Raw genomic sequence first — 13,935 nt, forward strand, 5'->3', positions numbered from 1 at the left:
GGACGAGAGTCGTACTTTATCACAAAAGGCCTGCTCCGGCTTAATCAAAATAAAAATGTTTTCAAAGTGCAACTGGGATTGAAGGGCTCACGAATGAGCTCAAACGTTGACCATGACATCTAATGATGGTCTGATGGAGCTTCATGAAGCAATGTCATTATTTTCAGAGTCCACTAGATGGCAGTCTCTGCACTATTTTACTCTATTTTGAACTAATGTTCCAATGAAACATCGCATCATTTTTGACCCAATGGCACCACCTACTGACCTCTGACTGACACAACACTGCTTCATGAATCTTCGTCACTATCAAAATCAAAACCCATTTTAATGTAAATAGATTACATTTACTAATGAATCAAACCCACTCTACTGAATTTTAAGCAACAACTCATGTTTTCTTCTCTATGTAGTAATATTTTGGCCCAACAGGGGGCTTCAAGCTTCAAGCTGCAGCAAAAAAAATCATCCTAAGACTCTTACTAAACAAGACTTATTATTATTGGCTCTTCATACTCAGACGACGCAACTTACAACATTTAAGTCGCACGCAATTGAATGATTCCCTACGATTCAATTGATTCGACTCATCTAATGAGTTGCTTACATTGTTGACTAGGTTTAACTTACTCAACAAAATATTTAAAAGTTGGCGTCTTAAACCAGCGAAGATACTGGAAATAACTTAAAATCAAAAATATTGGATTTGTTCAGTTCTTTAAAACTGTATTATGAGTTAAATATATCGGGGGTCCCCCACCTTGTTTTGTACCGCGGACCGGTTTAATGTGGGCATTATTTTCACAGACCAAATTTGCCTTATTGTCACAAATATAAGGTGTTATACTGGTTAAAAGTAGTGATGGGTTCATGAAGCTTCATGAAACAGTGTCATGTTGTTTAGAGGTCAGTAGGTGGCGCCATCAGTTAAAAAAAATGATGTTTCATTAGAACAGTTGTTCAAAACAAAGGAAAATAGTGCAGAGACGCCATCTAGTGGACTCTGAAGATAATGATACTGCTTCATGAAGCTTCATCAGACCATCACTAGTTAAAAGATCTGAGTCACCGACTAACCCGAGTTACCTCAGTAAAGGACTCAAGTCGTTTGGCGGATTGGGGTCCTGGAGTCCTACTAACCCAACCCATAGAGCCTTATTAACTAGTGATAAGTTGATGAAGCTTCATGAAACAGTGTCATGTTGTTTATAGGTCAGTAGGTGGCGCCATCAGTTTAAAAATGATGTGATGTTTCATTAGAACGGTTGTTCAAAACAAAGAAAATAGAGCAGAGACCGCCATCTAGTGGACTCTGAACATGACACTCATCATCACTATTACTAACTAGTAGTCACTCAGAAACCAAGACTCCTTAACGAGATACGAGTTGCATGTCGGTATCACGCAGAAAATCCGACTCATTTGTTCATCCTCACGAAACCTGAACATCATTATCGTTGCACATCATTATCACCGAAACGCTAAATTCCGACGTCTCCCCGCAGTAGTCCGTATCCAAATCCAATTTCCGCCTCGTATAAATAAAGAACACCACGCTTCTTGACAAAAACTTGGTCGTCTAATTAAGAACTTTCGCCTGGTTGGATTGTTTTTGTGTGTTTTTTTCTCTCCCTCGCAGAAACGCTGAGCTGCAGTGATTATTATTTAAACACATGGAAGACTCCGTAGGAGCCGATATCATGAGAGCAGTATCTAAGATTCATGACTCCAGCTTGAAACACTGCAGTCTGAAAATAAAGCCACTTTGCCGAGCTGTCTGAGCTCGCATGTTCGGCTTCATCAAAGAGGAATGACGAATAGATGAACCGAGGAGGAGACGATTCGGATTTTCTCGTTTTTGTTTGGATCCACGTTATTATTGGTTTACGAGTCTGAAAATAAATTCACAGCGTGATAGAAGACAGACATTATTTTTTTTTAAATGAACAAATCTGCCCTTAAGTAATTTGTTTCTTCTGTGTCAAAATAAAACTAATTGAAATCCAAATAAAAACCTCATGGTAAAATCCAAAGTTATTCAAAATAAAGCTTGTCATTATCGTTGAACTTTTCAAGCTCTATTTTGGACTTACAAGTCTATTCGGAGCTTACACATTTACCAAGTCTTCTTTTGAACTTCCTAGTTTATAAAGTATAATTTAGACGTTTTCATTGAAGTCTTTTTTTGGACTTTCTTCTTTACAGTCTGTTCAACTCCCTGGTTTACAAAGTCTGTTTGGGGCTTAACCCAGTCGTTTTTACTACTTCCTTGTTTATGTCTAAGTCTATTTCTGACTCCCTAATTTAAATTATTTTTTCAGACTTCTAAATATGAATACTGTAGTCTTATTGTTGTGCTTGCTGACCACTTATTTTACTGTTCCTAATTGTATACTTATTTCTAAGTAAGTAATAGGTGTTGTAAACACCTTTCTAGACCAGGGTCACAAAGTGATTTGAAAATCCCAAACAATACACATCTTAAATATATACTAAGCAGGTCAAAGGACACATAAGAGAAACACAGGAGTCCCAGAAAATCAGGGAAATGCACAACTATAAATATGTCTTATGATGTTTCTTGAAGGAGTCAGTAGATCCATCAAACATAGAGGGAGAGGAAGCGTGTTCAGGAACCATTAGTAGATTCTGATCCACAGACCTTAGAGCCCGAGCTGGGGCGTAAGTCTGGATCAGATCACTGATGAAAGGAGGAGTCTGACCATGAATAGATCTGAAAGTAAGAAACAGAATTTTAAAATGGATCCTGAAAGAAACTGGCAGCCAGTGAAGAGTTTTAAGATCGGGGAAATGTGAGTTCTTCTACTAGAGCAGGTCAGAATTCTCACTGCAGAGTTTTCTATTAACTGCAGGCAAGACGGCTCCTTCTTGTTTAGACACAGCTGTTACAATAGTCTAAGAGATTTTTCTCAGTTGAAGGAAACATTTTCTGGTCAGTTTTCTGCAGTTAAGACATTGTGGGTCTCATTCATGAAGTGCAAGTAAATCCCCGGGCAGATTTTCACATGATGGTCTCTGTTACAGGAAACCTACTCTGGATTCATGAACCAGGCGAATGTTTCATTTTCATCTTGTTAGTTGTGACGGGACAGTTAAAGTGGAGGGGTTTGACAGATGCCGTTAAATCATCCTTACTTAACTTGCATATCAAACTGTAAATATATAAACAATCATATGAGATAGCTAACCGACAAACCGCTGAAGCTTAAGAGGCTTGTGGAAGTTCAACCTGTCGTGATCAGTGATCTAAAGACTCGGCTGGCTCTGGAGCAAATATTCAATATCAAATTACTGTACCTATTAATCTTGCCTCTGCAAAACATAAAACATATCCCAGGTGAAAGGTTACTCTTTTAATTGGAAATTGGGGTCAGTACCCTCACCAAAAGTTGAGTCAGTTGAGGTTGCTTGGGTTAGGATGCCCCCCAGAGGTGCTCACAGCATGTCCCACCTGTAGGAGACCATGGGGCAGACCCAGGATGCACTGAGAGACTATGTCTCCCCAGCTGGTCTGGGAACGCCTTGGGGTCCCCCCCGGTAAACTGGACGATGTAGTTACTTCCTGCTTAAGCTGCTGACCCCGCAACCCAAACCCCGATAAGCGAAGGACAACGTGAAGAACATATCTCATGAAATATACCTGACCATTGTTTACATATTACTGATATTTAAGCCTATTATTAGTCTATATTCTCATGTCTTAATATTATTTTTAAATAAACATTCCTAATATAGATAGCAGGTGTAATCTATTGAGTAGATTCACATCGAAAATTCACATTTATCAACATAATCAGGATGTTTAACCAGCTAATTGTCGACTAATTTAGCTAAATGTGATTTATTTTTATCTTTTGTTATGTTCAAATCAGCGTTTGTTTTAAATTCTTTCATTTATTGTTCACATTACAAAGGGTAATATTATTTAATTTCCAACTTTATTTTAGTAATTTCTAGAATTTACACAGTTTAAAGGAGCAGGCGTAGATTTCGCGAGTCTCTAACACGAGATCGCAGCTACTAAAATATTGATGAATACCAAAATCCTGTAAAATATCCTGCCGTTTGCATTCTTAACACAAATTCGTTCTGCTTCATGAATGAGATCCAGTATCTTTATAGTCAAATACATTTCCAGGTGTGCAACCGTTACATCCACACCTGACCTGGACGAGATTCTACTCACAGGTACTTTAAAGCCAATCGTTTTCCCTCCAGTAAACGTGGAAACTCCTATTTCATCAAGAAAAAAGAAGAAAATTCTTCATCTGTAGAAAGAAAAATCATGACCGTGAGATTTCAATCAAGTGGAAGAATTCTGGTCCTTTCATGATAACACTCCTCCGGGGGAGATACCGACAAAAGCCCCGAATCAAAATGAGGAAGTAAATAACTGTTTGCATCTTTAATGAGGAGTCCCGCGCGCTCAACTTTTTAATTCCACAAATAAACCTTCATCAAATATTAACGCGGATCTTTTGTTATTTTTACAAACGCGTATTAGGACAAAATGAAGAAAAGAGGAGGCTATTTTGTTCTCCGTTTCAAATCTTTCTGTTTATATCGCTTGAAGGAGTTTTTAATGAATGCATCCAGTTTGTATCATTCGATTTTATTTATTTATTCATGTGATGTTTTTCTACTGTGGTCAAAGCTATATTTATATATATTTTTTAGTATAATCTTAACTTTGTGAACACTGCATTCAGTTGTTGGTCTCTCTTTATTTTGTGTTATTTTTTTCAAAAATATGGCCAAGAAGTCTAATTACGGAGGCGCCTTAGTCACCTCGACTGGTTTCTCACAAATTGAAAGACCTGCAGTTCTTCTACTGTGGGAGTTTTAACACCCTGCAGAGAGAAACTCAATTTTATCTTTGATCTTCATTTTCGTTAGATAGATGGAGAGAAAAGGAACGTCAATCGACTGGTAAATTGAGAGCTTTTGGCTCAGCTTTATTAAATGACCCTGTTCTACCTCGCCTTTGTATCGAACTCGGGTTCTTTTTCGGCACCGACCAAAATGCTTAGCTAGTACCGAGTGTCGATTACCATGTGTGATCAAAAGTTGATAATTTGTGGATTCTTTAAAAAGTGAACAAAGGCAGTGAACATCAGATTAATTAAAAAGTGTTCTTTTACACTGGTAAATATCTTTTGGCTATTTTTTATTTAAGATTGGATTCAAATTTTACCAAAGCTGAAGAATTAAGCTGAATATTTGGACCATGTGTAATGCAATTTTCCTTTTGTAAGATCTTGTAAAATTGGTATCGTAAAAAAACTATAGTTGAGGAACCGGAATCAAAAGTGAAGGTATTGGTATCAGTACCGGTATCACACGATTTTGATAGATACCTCCTAGTATCACTCATCCGCCCTTTTCCCAGGCTTCCCTTACCCTTCATCTTTCAAACATGAATAACTCCAACAAGCCACAACAATGCGTTCTTATCACCTAGATATCGTTATCTAAGTCACCAGTTTATAGCCAGAGTAACACTGATCTAACCCGGTGCTAACACTGTTATTGAATCAATCGAGTTGTTTGCCAAGTGCTTGACGTAACATTCCCTGTTGTTTGAATTTCTTTCTGTACTTATCTGGTTGGTCCATGAAAATAATGGCTATATTTAACCTATCCATGGTGCAAAAGGGTTGGGGACCCCTAGAGTTACAAGTGCCCATTCGCTTTGAGATTGGAGAGGAAGTTCTTGCCAATCCCTATTTTCTTACGCCGTCTTTTCTTAAAGCATCTCAGACCTGGAATTCTTTTTTTAAACGCTCAGCCTCTCTCTCTCTCTCGGAGATAATGAATTCTAACGAACAACGGCCTCACATCGTTGATGTAGCTTGACCTTTGAAGAATGCCTCCTGGATGCCCCCCATCCGGAGATGCTACGTCATGTCTTACCGGGAGGAGCCCTCAGGGCAGACCCAGAACAGGGTGAGGAGACCATGTATTCCAGTTGGCCTTGGGAAAGCCTTGGTTTTTCTCTCAGATAGGCCAGAAGAGGTCAGGGTAGAAGACAATCTTGAACCTCCTTACGTATATGCTTGTTTGTTTTACGCTTTTGTTCTGGTGGAACCAGTGTATCGTCACACCCTTTATACATCGCCTCGCCTAGCTTATGGCTACATTAAATAAACAGTTATATTTAGAGCGTATTTGATTTCGAAGTGTTATATAAATGTGAATAATAGACGTCAAGTGTCATCACACGTAGAGGGGTTGTCAGATTGTCTCGTGAAATTAAATTCAACACATCCGTGGGTTCTGTTAAAAATAAATCTCAATATGTAACAAAAGAAATCAGCAGGACGTATCTTGGCTGCGAAATGTTGCCGTGACATCGTTGCAGATGTAATATTTCCTCCAGCGGCGAAGCCACATCAGGAAATTGTATAGCAGAATAAAAATGCTTCTTTCAGCAGCTCCTCGTAGCAAAAACTCTTTGCACCGTTTCCTCCGACCCCCACACCAGCCCCCTGACCCCTTTTCTCTGGGTTTCCAAAACCATGATACACCTTCATCATCCACCATCATCATCATCGTCAGATGAAACACCGGCCACACTTCTCAGTCCAGGACAAACGGAGTCTTTACTGTCCGATAAACGCCATTCACCGGGATCACTGGGGTGTGAAAATAACGAGCCACTCGCTCTGAACTGTTTGCCCTTTTTTCTGATTGTTTTTCTCCCACTTTGCCGAAAAGTTCACTCTTAACGACTCTGATTCGCTAAAATACATTTTGATTGCTGAAAACTCCCTGGGATTTTCATTAAGAATCAATTTGAGGCCGATAATGTAACGTCGCCATGAAAGATTCAACCTTTTTCTGCGCTTAATTAAAGCGTGTCGTTTGTCACTAGGCAACAATTAAATCAACACGACGACGGGAAAATACACCAGTAAACAGTGAGCGTTTATGTCGAGTGAAGTTGTGGGAGCAGCAAGTAAACTAAAGTTTCCTGCGTCTTATTCAAGGCCTCCTCCCAGTTCCCCATCTTCCTTGAGACACATCATGTTAAAAATCAGCGCCTTTTCCTGAACTAGCAGAGGTTTTACTTTCACTAAACTATCTCTAATCTGGGGAGTTCATACCAAAATGCCTCAACGCCCCTTTTGTGTTCTTTTGTGCGTTATTTTTTGATCATTTCCTTTTCTCCCGGAGACAAAGGCGTAGTGTGGCATAACTCAACTTAGGGGCGTTTTTCTGTTTGACTCCTTCAAGTCGGTGTCCCTAAGGCTCTTCCATTTGTTCTTGCGCAAGCCTTTTGGTTGAAAACAAAACGCTTTTTTAAAAAGGTAAAAACTATTTTTGACTCACCAAAATAACGACATGTTGAATAAGTTATCAAAGTAGCAAACTTAACGGCTAATTTAACAGGAAAATGTTAAATGAACGTCAACTTGAAACCAGGTATATTCTGTCCTCTTAATGTCCCAATTAGGGTCATAAATCATGTATGTACAGGCAACCGCCAAAATAAAATAAAAAATTCACTGTGAAGTTTGGGTTCTCATTGAGCTTAAGTGCCACAAATTCAATTTCAAATTTTTTGACCTCACACTCTCGTCCCATAAGTGAGCGTCCTAAAAAACTCGGTCTAATTCTGGAATCTTGTACTTTTTTGGGTATTACCCAAAGATGGAGACCACAGGTAAGAGTAGAAACCCCACTGGTAATGCAAACACCACCATTCATGGTTAGCTTAGTCAGTAAGTAAGTAAGTAATTAATATTTGTAGAGCGCTTTTCCAGACCAGGGTCACAAAGCGCTTAAACAATCAAAATAAAACTCAAAAAAGATATACTTCAAAGGTCAATATAACACTGAGAACAACACAGGAGTTCTGATAATGTTACACATCGAAATTAACCTTTTTTTCATCATTATATATAAATATTCTTTTTTTTGTTCTTGATATCATTTCTATTTCCCAGAGATATGATATACAGAGTCTCAGAATCCTGATTTACAACCTTACTTGAATTTTGTTCTTGTTGATTTCTGCAGATACTTCATTCTTTGTATAATAATTTAAATACATTTTTCATTGTGCAACACCCTGTTGTGCACTTCTAGTTAATTATTTTTCTTTCCATATGAATATGCCTGAAAGGGACACCCTGGAAAGTGTTTTGTTCGTTTGCAGTGACACCAAACGTACAGCTTTTTAAATCCATTAATAAATAGGAGGATGACGATTTTTTTTTGGAACACTTTCTGTCACAATTTTCCTTCGTAGTAAATAACATTGAGAAAAACAGTTGCCCGATCTACAGTTGGAATCTTGTTGGAAAATTGCAGCTCATTTACGAAATCAACTCACGGCAGATTATACCTGTTCGAAGACCTGATCTGGTCCGCTGGCTGTAAGTTTGATACCCCTGCTTCAAACTAACCCTGCTTTGGTTCTTGACCCACTTTTTTAAATTAAGTCAAAATCCAGGACTAGGTGGATTAAGCCTTCAAAACATATGAGTAGTAAAAGTAATGTTCTTGCTCATTTCTGTATGTTTGTTTGGGTTCTTCATGAGCTACCCAACGTACCTTTGTGATGGATAGATACTGGATGGATACTTTATTCATCTCCTTAGAGAAATTCACGTTGATGTACTGTAAGATCAAGATCTACCCTTCGAGTTCGACAACTTACGAGAGGAAACCAGAGTGTAACAAACACACATTCTGATCCTCAACTTCACTCCCAGCATTAAAAACAAATGCTTAAAAATACAAATAGCATTAAAAGTAAGAACAAAAAATGTATCGAAACATGTTAAAGTAAATTTTGCAGCAGTAGTTACACAACAACTCCAGACTAGTATTTGTAATAAAAACACTGTTATTAGTTGATGCTTGTTGTGTTTTCATGGGAAGAAGCAGCAGCTCAAAAAACGCGTGGCTATAATTAAAGGTGAAGCACACACACAGACACACACACACACACCCTCTATAGCAATTTGCATCGTGTGATGCTTATTCGGAACTGTTGCCATTTAAAAAAATAATAAAATAAAAAGCACTGGTGACAGAAAAGAAGATGTGGTTGTCTTGTTAAACTTTGTATATTCAGAGTTGTATTTGACAACTGAAATATGACAATAAATAAAACCCACTGGTCACGTTGAAGTTATTTTTTTGCAGTTATTTACTTGATGTTCTGCTTCATCCTGGAGTGAAGTCATGAATGATGGATGTGTGACACTGGAGACGTGGTGAGACAAGAGTAGAGAGAAAAAAAAAAGAATCATTCGATTACCTCGTTTTTTCTGGATGAGTCCGTGCAGTCGTGTTTATCTCCGGAGCTGGTGCTGGAGATGATGCTGATGATGATGATGGTGATGATGGTGATGCTGAGCGCACTTGTGTGCACCGCTGCTCCTCGCAGAAGAAGAAGAAGAAGAGGAAGAGGAGGAAGAAAAGCGTCCGTCTCCCCTCTCGTCCAGCCTCATCACTGATTCATCTGAAAGCAGACACCGGCGTCCTGGTTTATTCAAAACTCCTGCTGGCACCGACCGACCGCCGTGCGCCGAGACTGCGTGGACTCTGAGGGAGGAGGGGGGAGGAGGAGGAGGAGGCTGGGAGGGAGGAGGGGAGACAGGGAGGGAGGAGTCAGCTGTCAGACGCTCAGGACAAGGTGCTCTCCTCAGTGATGCTCCTCAATGATGCTCCTCAATGATGCTCCTCAGTGATGCTCCTCAGTGATGCTCCTCAGTGATGCTCCTCAATGTTGCTCCTCAGTGATGCTCCTCTGTGATGCTCCTCAGTGATGCTCCTCAATGTTGCTCCTCAGTGATGCTCCTCTGTGATGCTCCTCAATGATGCTCCTCAGTGATGCTCCTCAATGATGCTCCTCGGTGATGCTCCTCAGTGATGCTCCTCAATGTTGCTCCTCAGTGATGCTCCTCTGTGATGGTCCTCAATGATGCTCCTCAGTGATGCTCCTCAGTGATGCTCCTCAGTGATGCTCCTCAGTGATGCTCCTCAATGATGCTCCTCAGTGATGCTCCTCAGTGATGCTCCTCTGTGATGGTCTTCAATGATGCTCCTCAGTGATGCTCCTCAATGATGCTCCTCAATGATGCTCCTCGGTGATGCTCCTCAGTGATGCTCCTCAATGTTGCTCCTCAGTGATGCTCCTCTGTGATGGTCCTCAATGATGCTCCTCAGTGATGCTCCTCAATGATGCTCCTCGGTGATGCTCCTCAGTGATGCTCCTCAATGTTGCTCCTCAGTGATGCTCCTCTGTGATGGTCCTCAATGATGCTCCTCAGTGATGCTCCTCAGTGATGCTCCTCAATGTTGCTCCTCAGTGATGCTCCTCAGTGATTCTCCTCAATGATGCTCCTCAATGATGCTCCTCAATGATGCTCCTCAGTGATGCTCCTCAGTGATGCTCCTCAGTGATGCTCCTCAATGATGCTCCTCAGTGATGCTCCTCAGTGATGCTCCTCAATGATGCTCCTCAGTGATGCTCCTCAATGATGCTCCTCAGTGATGCTCCTCAATGATGCTCCTCAGTGATGCTCCTCAGTGATGCTCCTCAATGATGCTCCTCAATGATGCTCCTCAGTGATGCTCCTCAGTGATGCTCCTCAATGATGCTCCTCAATGATGCTCCTCAATGATGCTCTTCAATGATGCTCCTCAGTGGTGCTCCTCCATGATGCTCTTCAATGATGCTCCTCAGTGATGTTCCTCAATGATGCTCCTCAGTGATGCTCCTCAATGATGCTCCTCAGTGATGCTCCTCAGTCGGTGTTTCAAGTCCAGACCTGCTCGCCACAGGCTCCTGGAAAAACAAATACTTACTTTTTACAAATCAATCAGTGTTCAGTGTCAGATATTTTTTTCCACTGTTTATTTATTTATGTGTATTATTTATGTTTGTTTATTTTTATCTAAACTTTGTATTTTTTTGGTTTACATGGTGGATTTTTGTTTTTGTTTGAAATAATTTTAAAATACGTGAGAGTAAAAAATAATCTGTTATTTTAAATAATGTATACAAAAAACTAATATAAAATGAATGAATCAAAAAGCTTTAAGGCGAACAAAAAAAATTCATAAAAACTATAATGATACGTTAAAATTCAAAAATATATATATATATAAGAGTGTTAATAGTGTGTTAACCCTTGTGTTATTGCAAAGGTCTGAAATCTAGTGATGGTCTGATGAAGCTTCATGAAACAGTGTCATGTTGTTTAGAGGTCAGTAGGTGGCGCCATCAGTTTAAAAATTATGTTTCATTAGAACAGTTGTTCAAAACAAAGGAAAATAGTGCAGAGACCGCCATCTAGTGGACTCTGAAAATAATGACACTGCTTCACGAAGCTTCATCAGACCATCACTACTGAAAACAAATGTGATAGAGTTATCCCTTGTGTTATGTCTGGGGCGTCAAGGGTTTAAAAAAAAAATCAACCACAACATTGAAAAGAAACAATATGTCAACAATAAGAAAACAATGAAACTATGAAAATGTAAATAATTTCAGTAAAACACCACATCAAAAAACAATCCTTTATATGAAATACAATCATTAAAATGTATTTATATCAGAGTAATTGTTCGTTGCTAACAGCTAGCCTGAACAACGTGTACAAAATCATCTTTATTTTCCCATTGAAGTTATTCGAATTTTGTCTCTGAATAGATTAGACCATATATTGTGATATATTGTGATCTGGCGATAAATTGCCAAATGCAAATGCTCCAAGCAAACATACATTTGAATCCAAAATTAGCTTGGTTAGCTTTTGTTAGCGTCTATTGTTAATGCCTTTGACCCCAAAAAGCATTCTTAATAGGGCTCCTAGGTTTTCCAACACAATCCCAGCTATCAAGGGTTCACCTGGACAGTGAGTTGGTTTCTGTCTCGTGGTACACGTATCACACAGAAATAAATCCCGGCAAACATGTCGGCTCTTCGTTTGATTACCGAACTTGACTCAATATTTCCATTGAAAACCATGAGATGGTATTGGTTGCACATCATTTATTTCACACGGCTCTTTCCTGTCAACAGCTGCTTCCCTCCGTATGTCGAGAAGCCAAAAAATCCTAAATTTTAATGAAAGTGGCTGCTTGTGTCAGCTACACGGGCTCGACCCCCGCAGGAGAGAATGTCTTGGAACACTGGAAGCGGCAGCCAGATGTTTAAAATAAGAGCTGAAGAGAGGGCGAGGGAAGCGTCATTCATATTTCAGCAGCTCGCTCCACCCTTTCGAGGAGGCTGAGATCATGTTTCCATCGCTTAAAAATGGATGGTGTTTGTGGGTGCGAAAAGGCAGCTCAGATCTTAACACTCAAAAATTGGGAAAAAGCTGACCGGTGATACACTCCGGATGGACTCCAATGCCGCTCCAGAAGTCACACGGGCACCTGCTGGGTTAAATGATAGAGCGTGGGAGGGGATTGGAAGTCTCGGCAGCCCGGGAAAGGAATGGGGGTCACTGACCCCACATTAAGGATGGTTGCCCACTTCTTGAGGGTCTTTGATAATTCATCGGATTTTCCTCGCCACTGTAAAAACCGGCTGTCGGTCATCGCAGCATAGAATGAACCGCGGATGCTGTTGTGATGGTATTTTTGGAGGTAGAAGAAATAACTCCATGGGATTTATTGAATGATTTAAAGAAGTTTGTGTAAAGGATGGAACGTCCTGTCCAGGTTGGAGATGAGAGCTTTTTTTTTTTGCAGTTGGAAGAATTAAATATCCAAGACTATTTTTTTTTGAGTGTGCGACGGACAGGACCGCTCAGTGTCTTCAGGTATGAGGACTGTCTTCGCGTTCAGTTTCGGCGTCTTAAGATTAAAGATACACAAAAGTAATTTGTCAACACGGTGTCCACACTGTAAAGTACTTTAAAGTATATACTTTTTTGAGTATTGTTTTGATTGTTTAAGCGCTTTGTGACCCTGGTCTGGAAAAGCGCTATATAAATAAATATTACTTACTTACTTACTTACTGTCTCTAACCCAACAGTCTTATCTAAAGTGTCACATTAGCAAACTTACCACACATCTAGTAGTAGTTTTTAGGGATAGCTTAAGGTGCAAATATGCCTAGACTTTCCCATCCCCAGAAACCTCTTCTGATAATACAAAAGTGTTTCAATGCAAAAACATAGTCTTTTAATTGTCCTATGATTTTTCCTGGTTTCTTCTCCCAGTTGGACATACCCAGGGTGTCCACGCCCCAAATAGACTATCCAGTTCACTTGATTTAGCAAACATAGCAGCAAACATAGCAACATCCCGCCATAGTTGTTGCACTTTTGGGCATTAAAAGAAACAACAAACCAGCCGAAGATGATTTTAGTCAGTCGTGTCGTAGAAGTAACAAGTCCGGTCTTATCTTACATGTTTCGTCTTTGCCTTTACTGCCAGTTATTCCATGACGATTCACCCGAATCACTTTCACAATTTCCATCAAAATGCTTCTTGTCTTATCAACCCACTTTACTCCAAATTGACACAAGATTGAATCTGCTTTAGATTTCCGGAGAAGCGCCGCACTTATGGTTGAAACATTTACTGGCCGCATTTTACCAGATTTGTAAAGAAGCTCTAAAGTCCTACGATCCTCTGTAGAGAGCCCTTAAGAAGGATTTGGGTCCGACTTATAAAGGCATTGACAAAGCCCACTACTGGCTTCTTACAAAGTGTCTTTGGCTTGATCTTAAAGTTCACTTAAAGCTCTATTTGCACAGGATAAGTATTACCTGCAGACTTCTGGTAATTTTTAATAATTAAGGAGAATGTCTGAGTTATAATCCTGTGAGAATGCGGCATGTCTGTGATTTGTACTGAGTAATTCCGCGGCAAATTACCGACTGTATTTCACCAAACACAGACGTCGGGTGATAATACTAGTCCCATGCGAATCCGCATGT

At 39.8% G+C, this 13,935-nt stretch overlaps 1 protein-coding gene across 1 annotated transcript in view; it reads right to left on the bottom strand.

Annotated features, from left to right (window-relative positions):
• Positions 1–9,563, bottom strand: part of hs3st1l1 (heparan sulfate (glucosamine) 3-O-sulfotransferase 1-like1) — a 42,138-nt gene extending 32,575 nt beyond the window's left edge. Inside the window, exon 1 of the mRNA XM_087802306.1 lies at positions 9,293–9,563. The gene's annotated coding sequence lies outside the window, so the exon portion shown is untranslated. The remainder of the gene's footprint in view (positions 1–9,292) is intronic.
• Between the last annotated feature and the right edge of the window lie 4,372 nt (positions 9,564–13,935).

This window comes from Callionymus lyra, chromosome 11, assembly GCF_982586985.1.
Source record: "Callionymus lyra chromosome 11, fCalLyr1.hap1.1, whole genome shotgun sequence".
Lineage (NCBI taxonomy): Eukaryota > Metazoa > Chordata > Actinopteri > Syngnathiformes > Callionymidae > Callionymus > Callionymus lyra.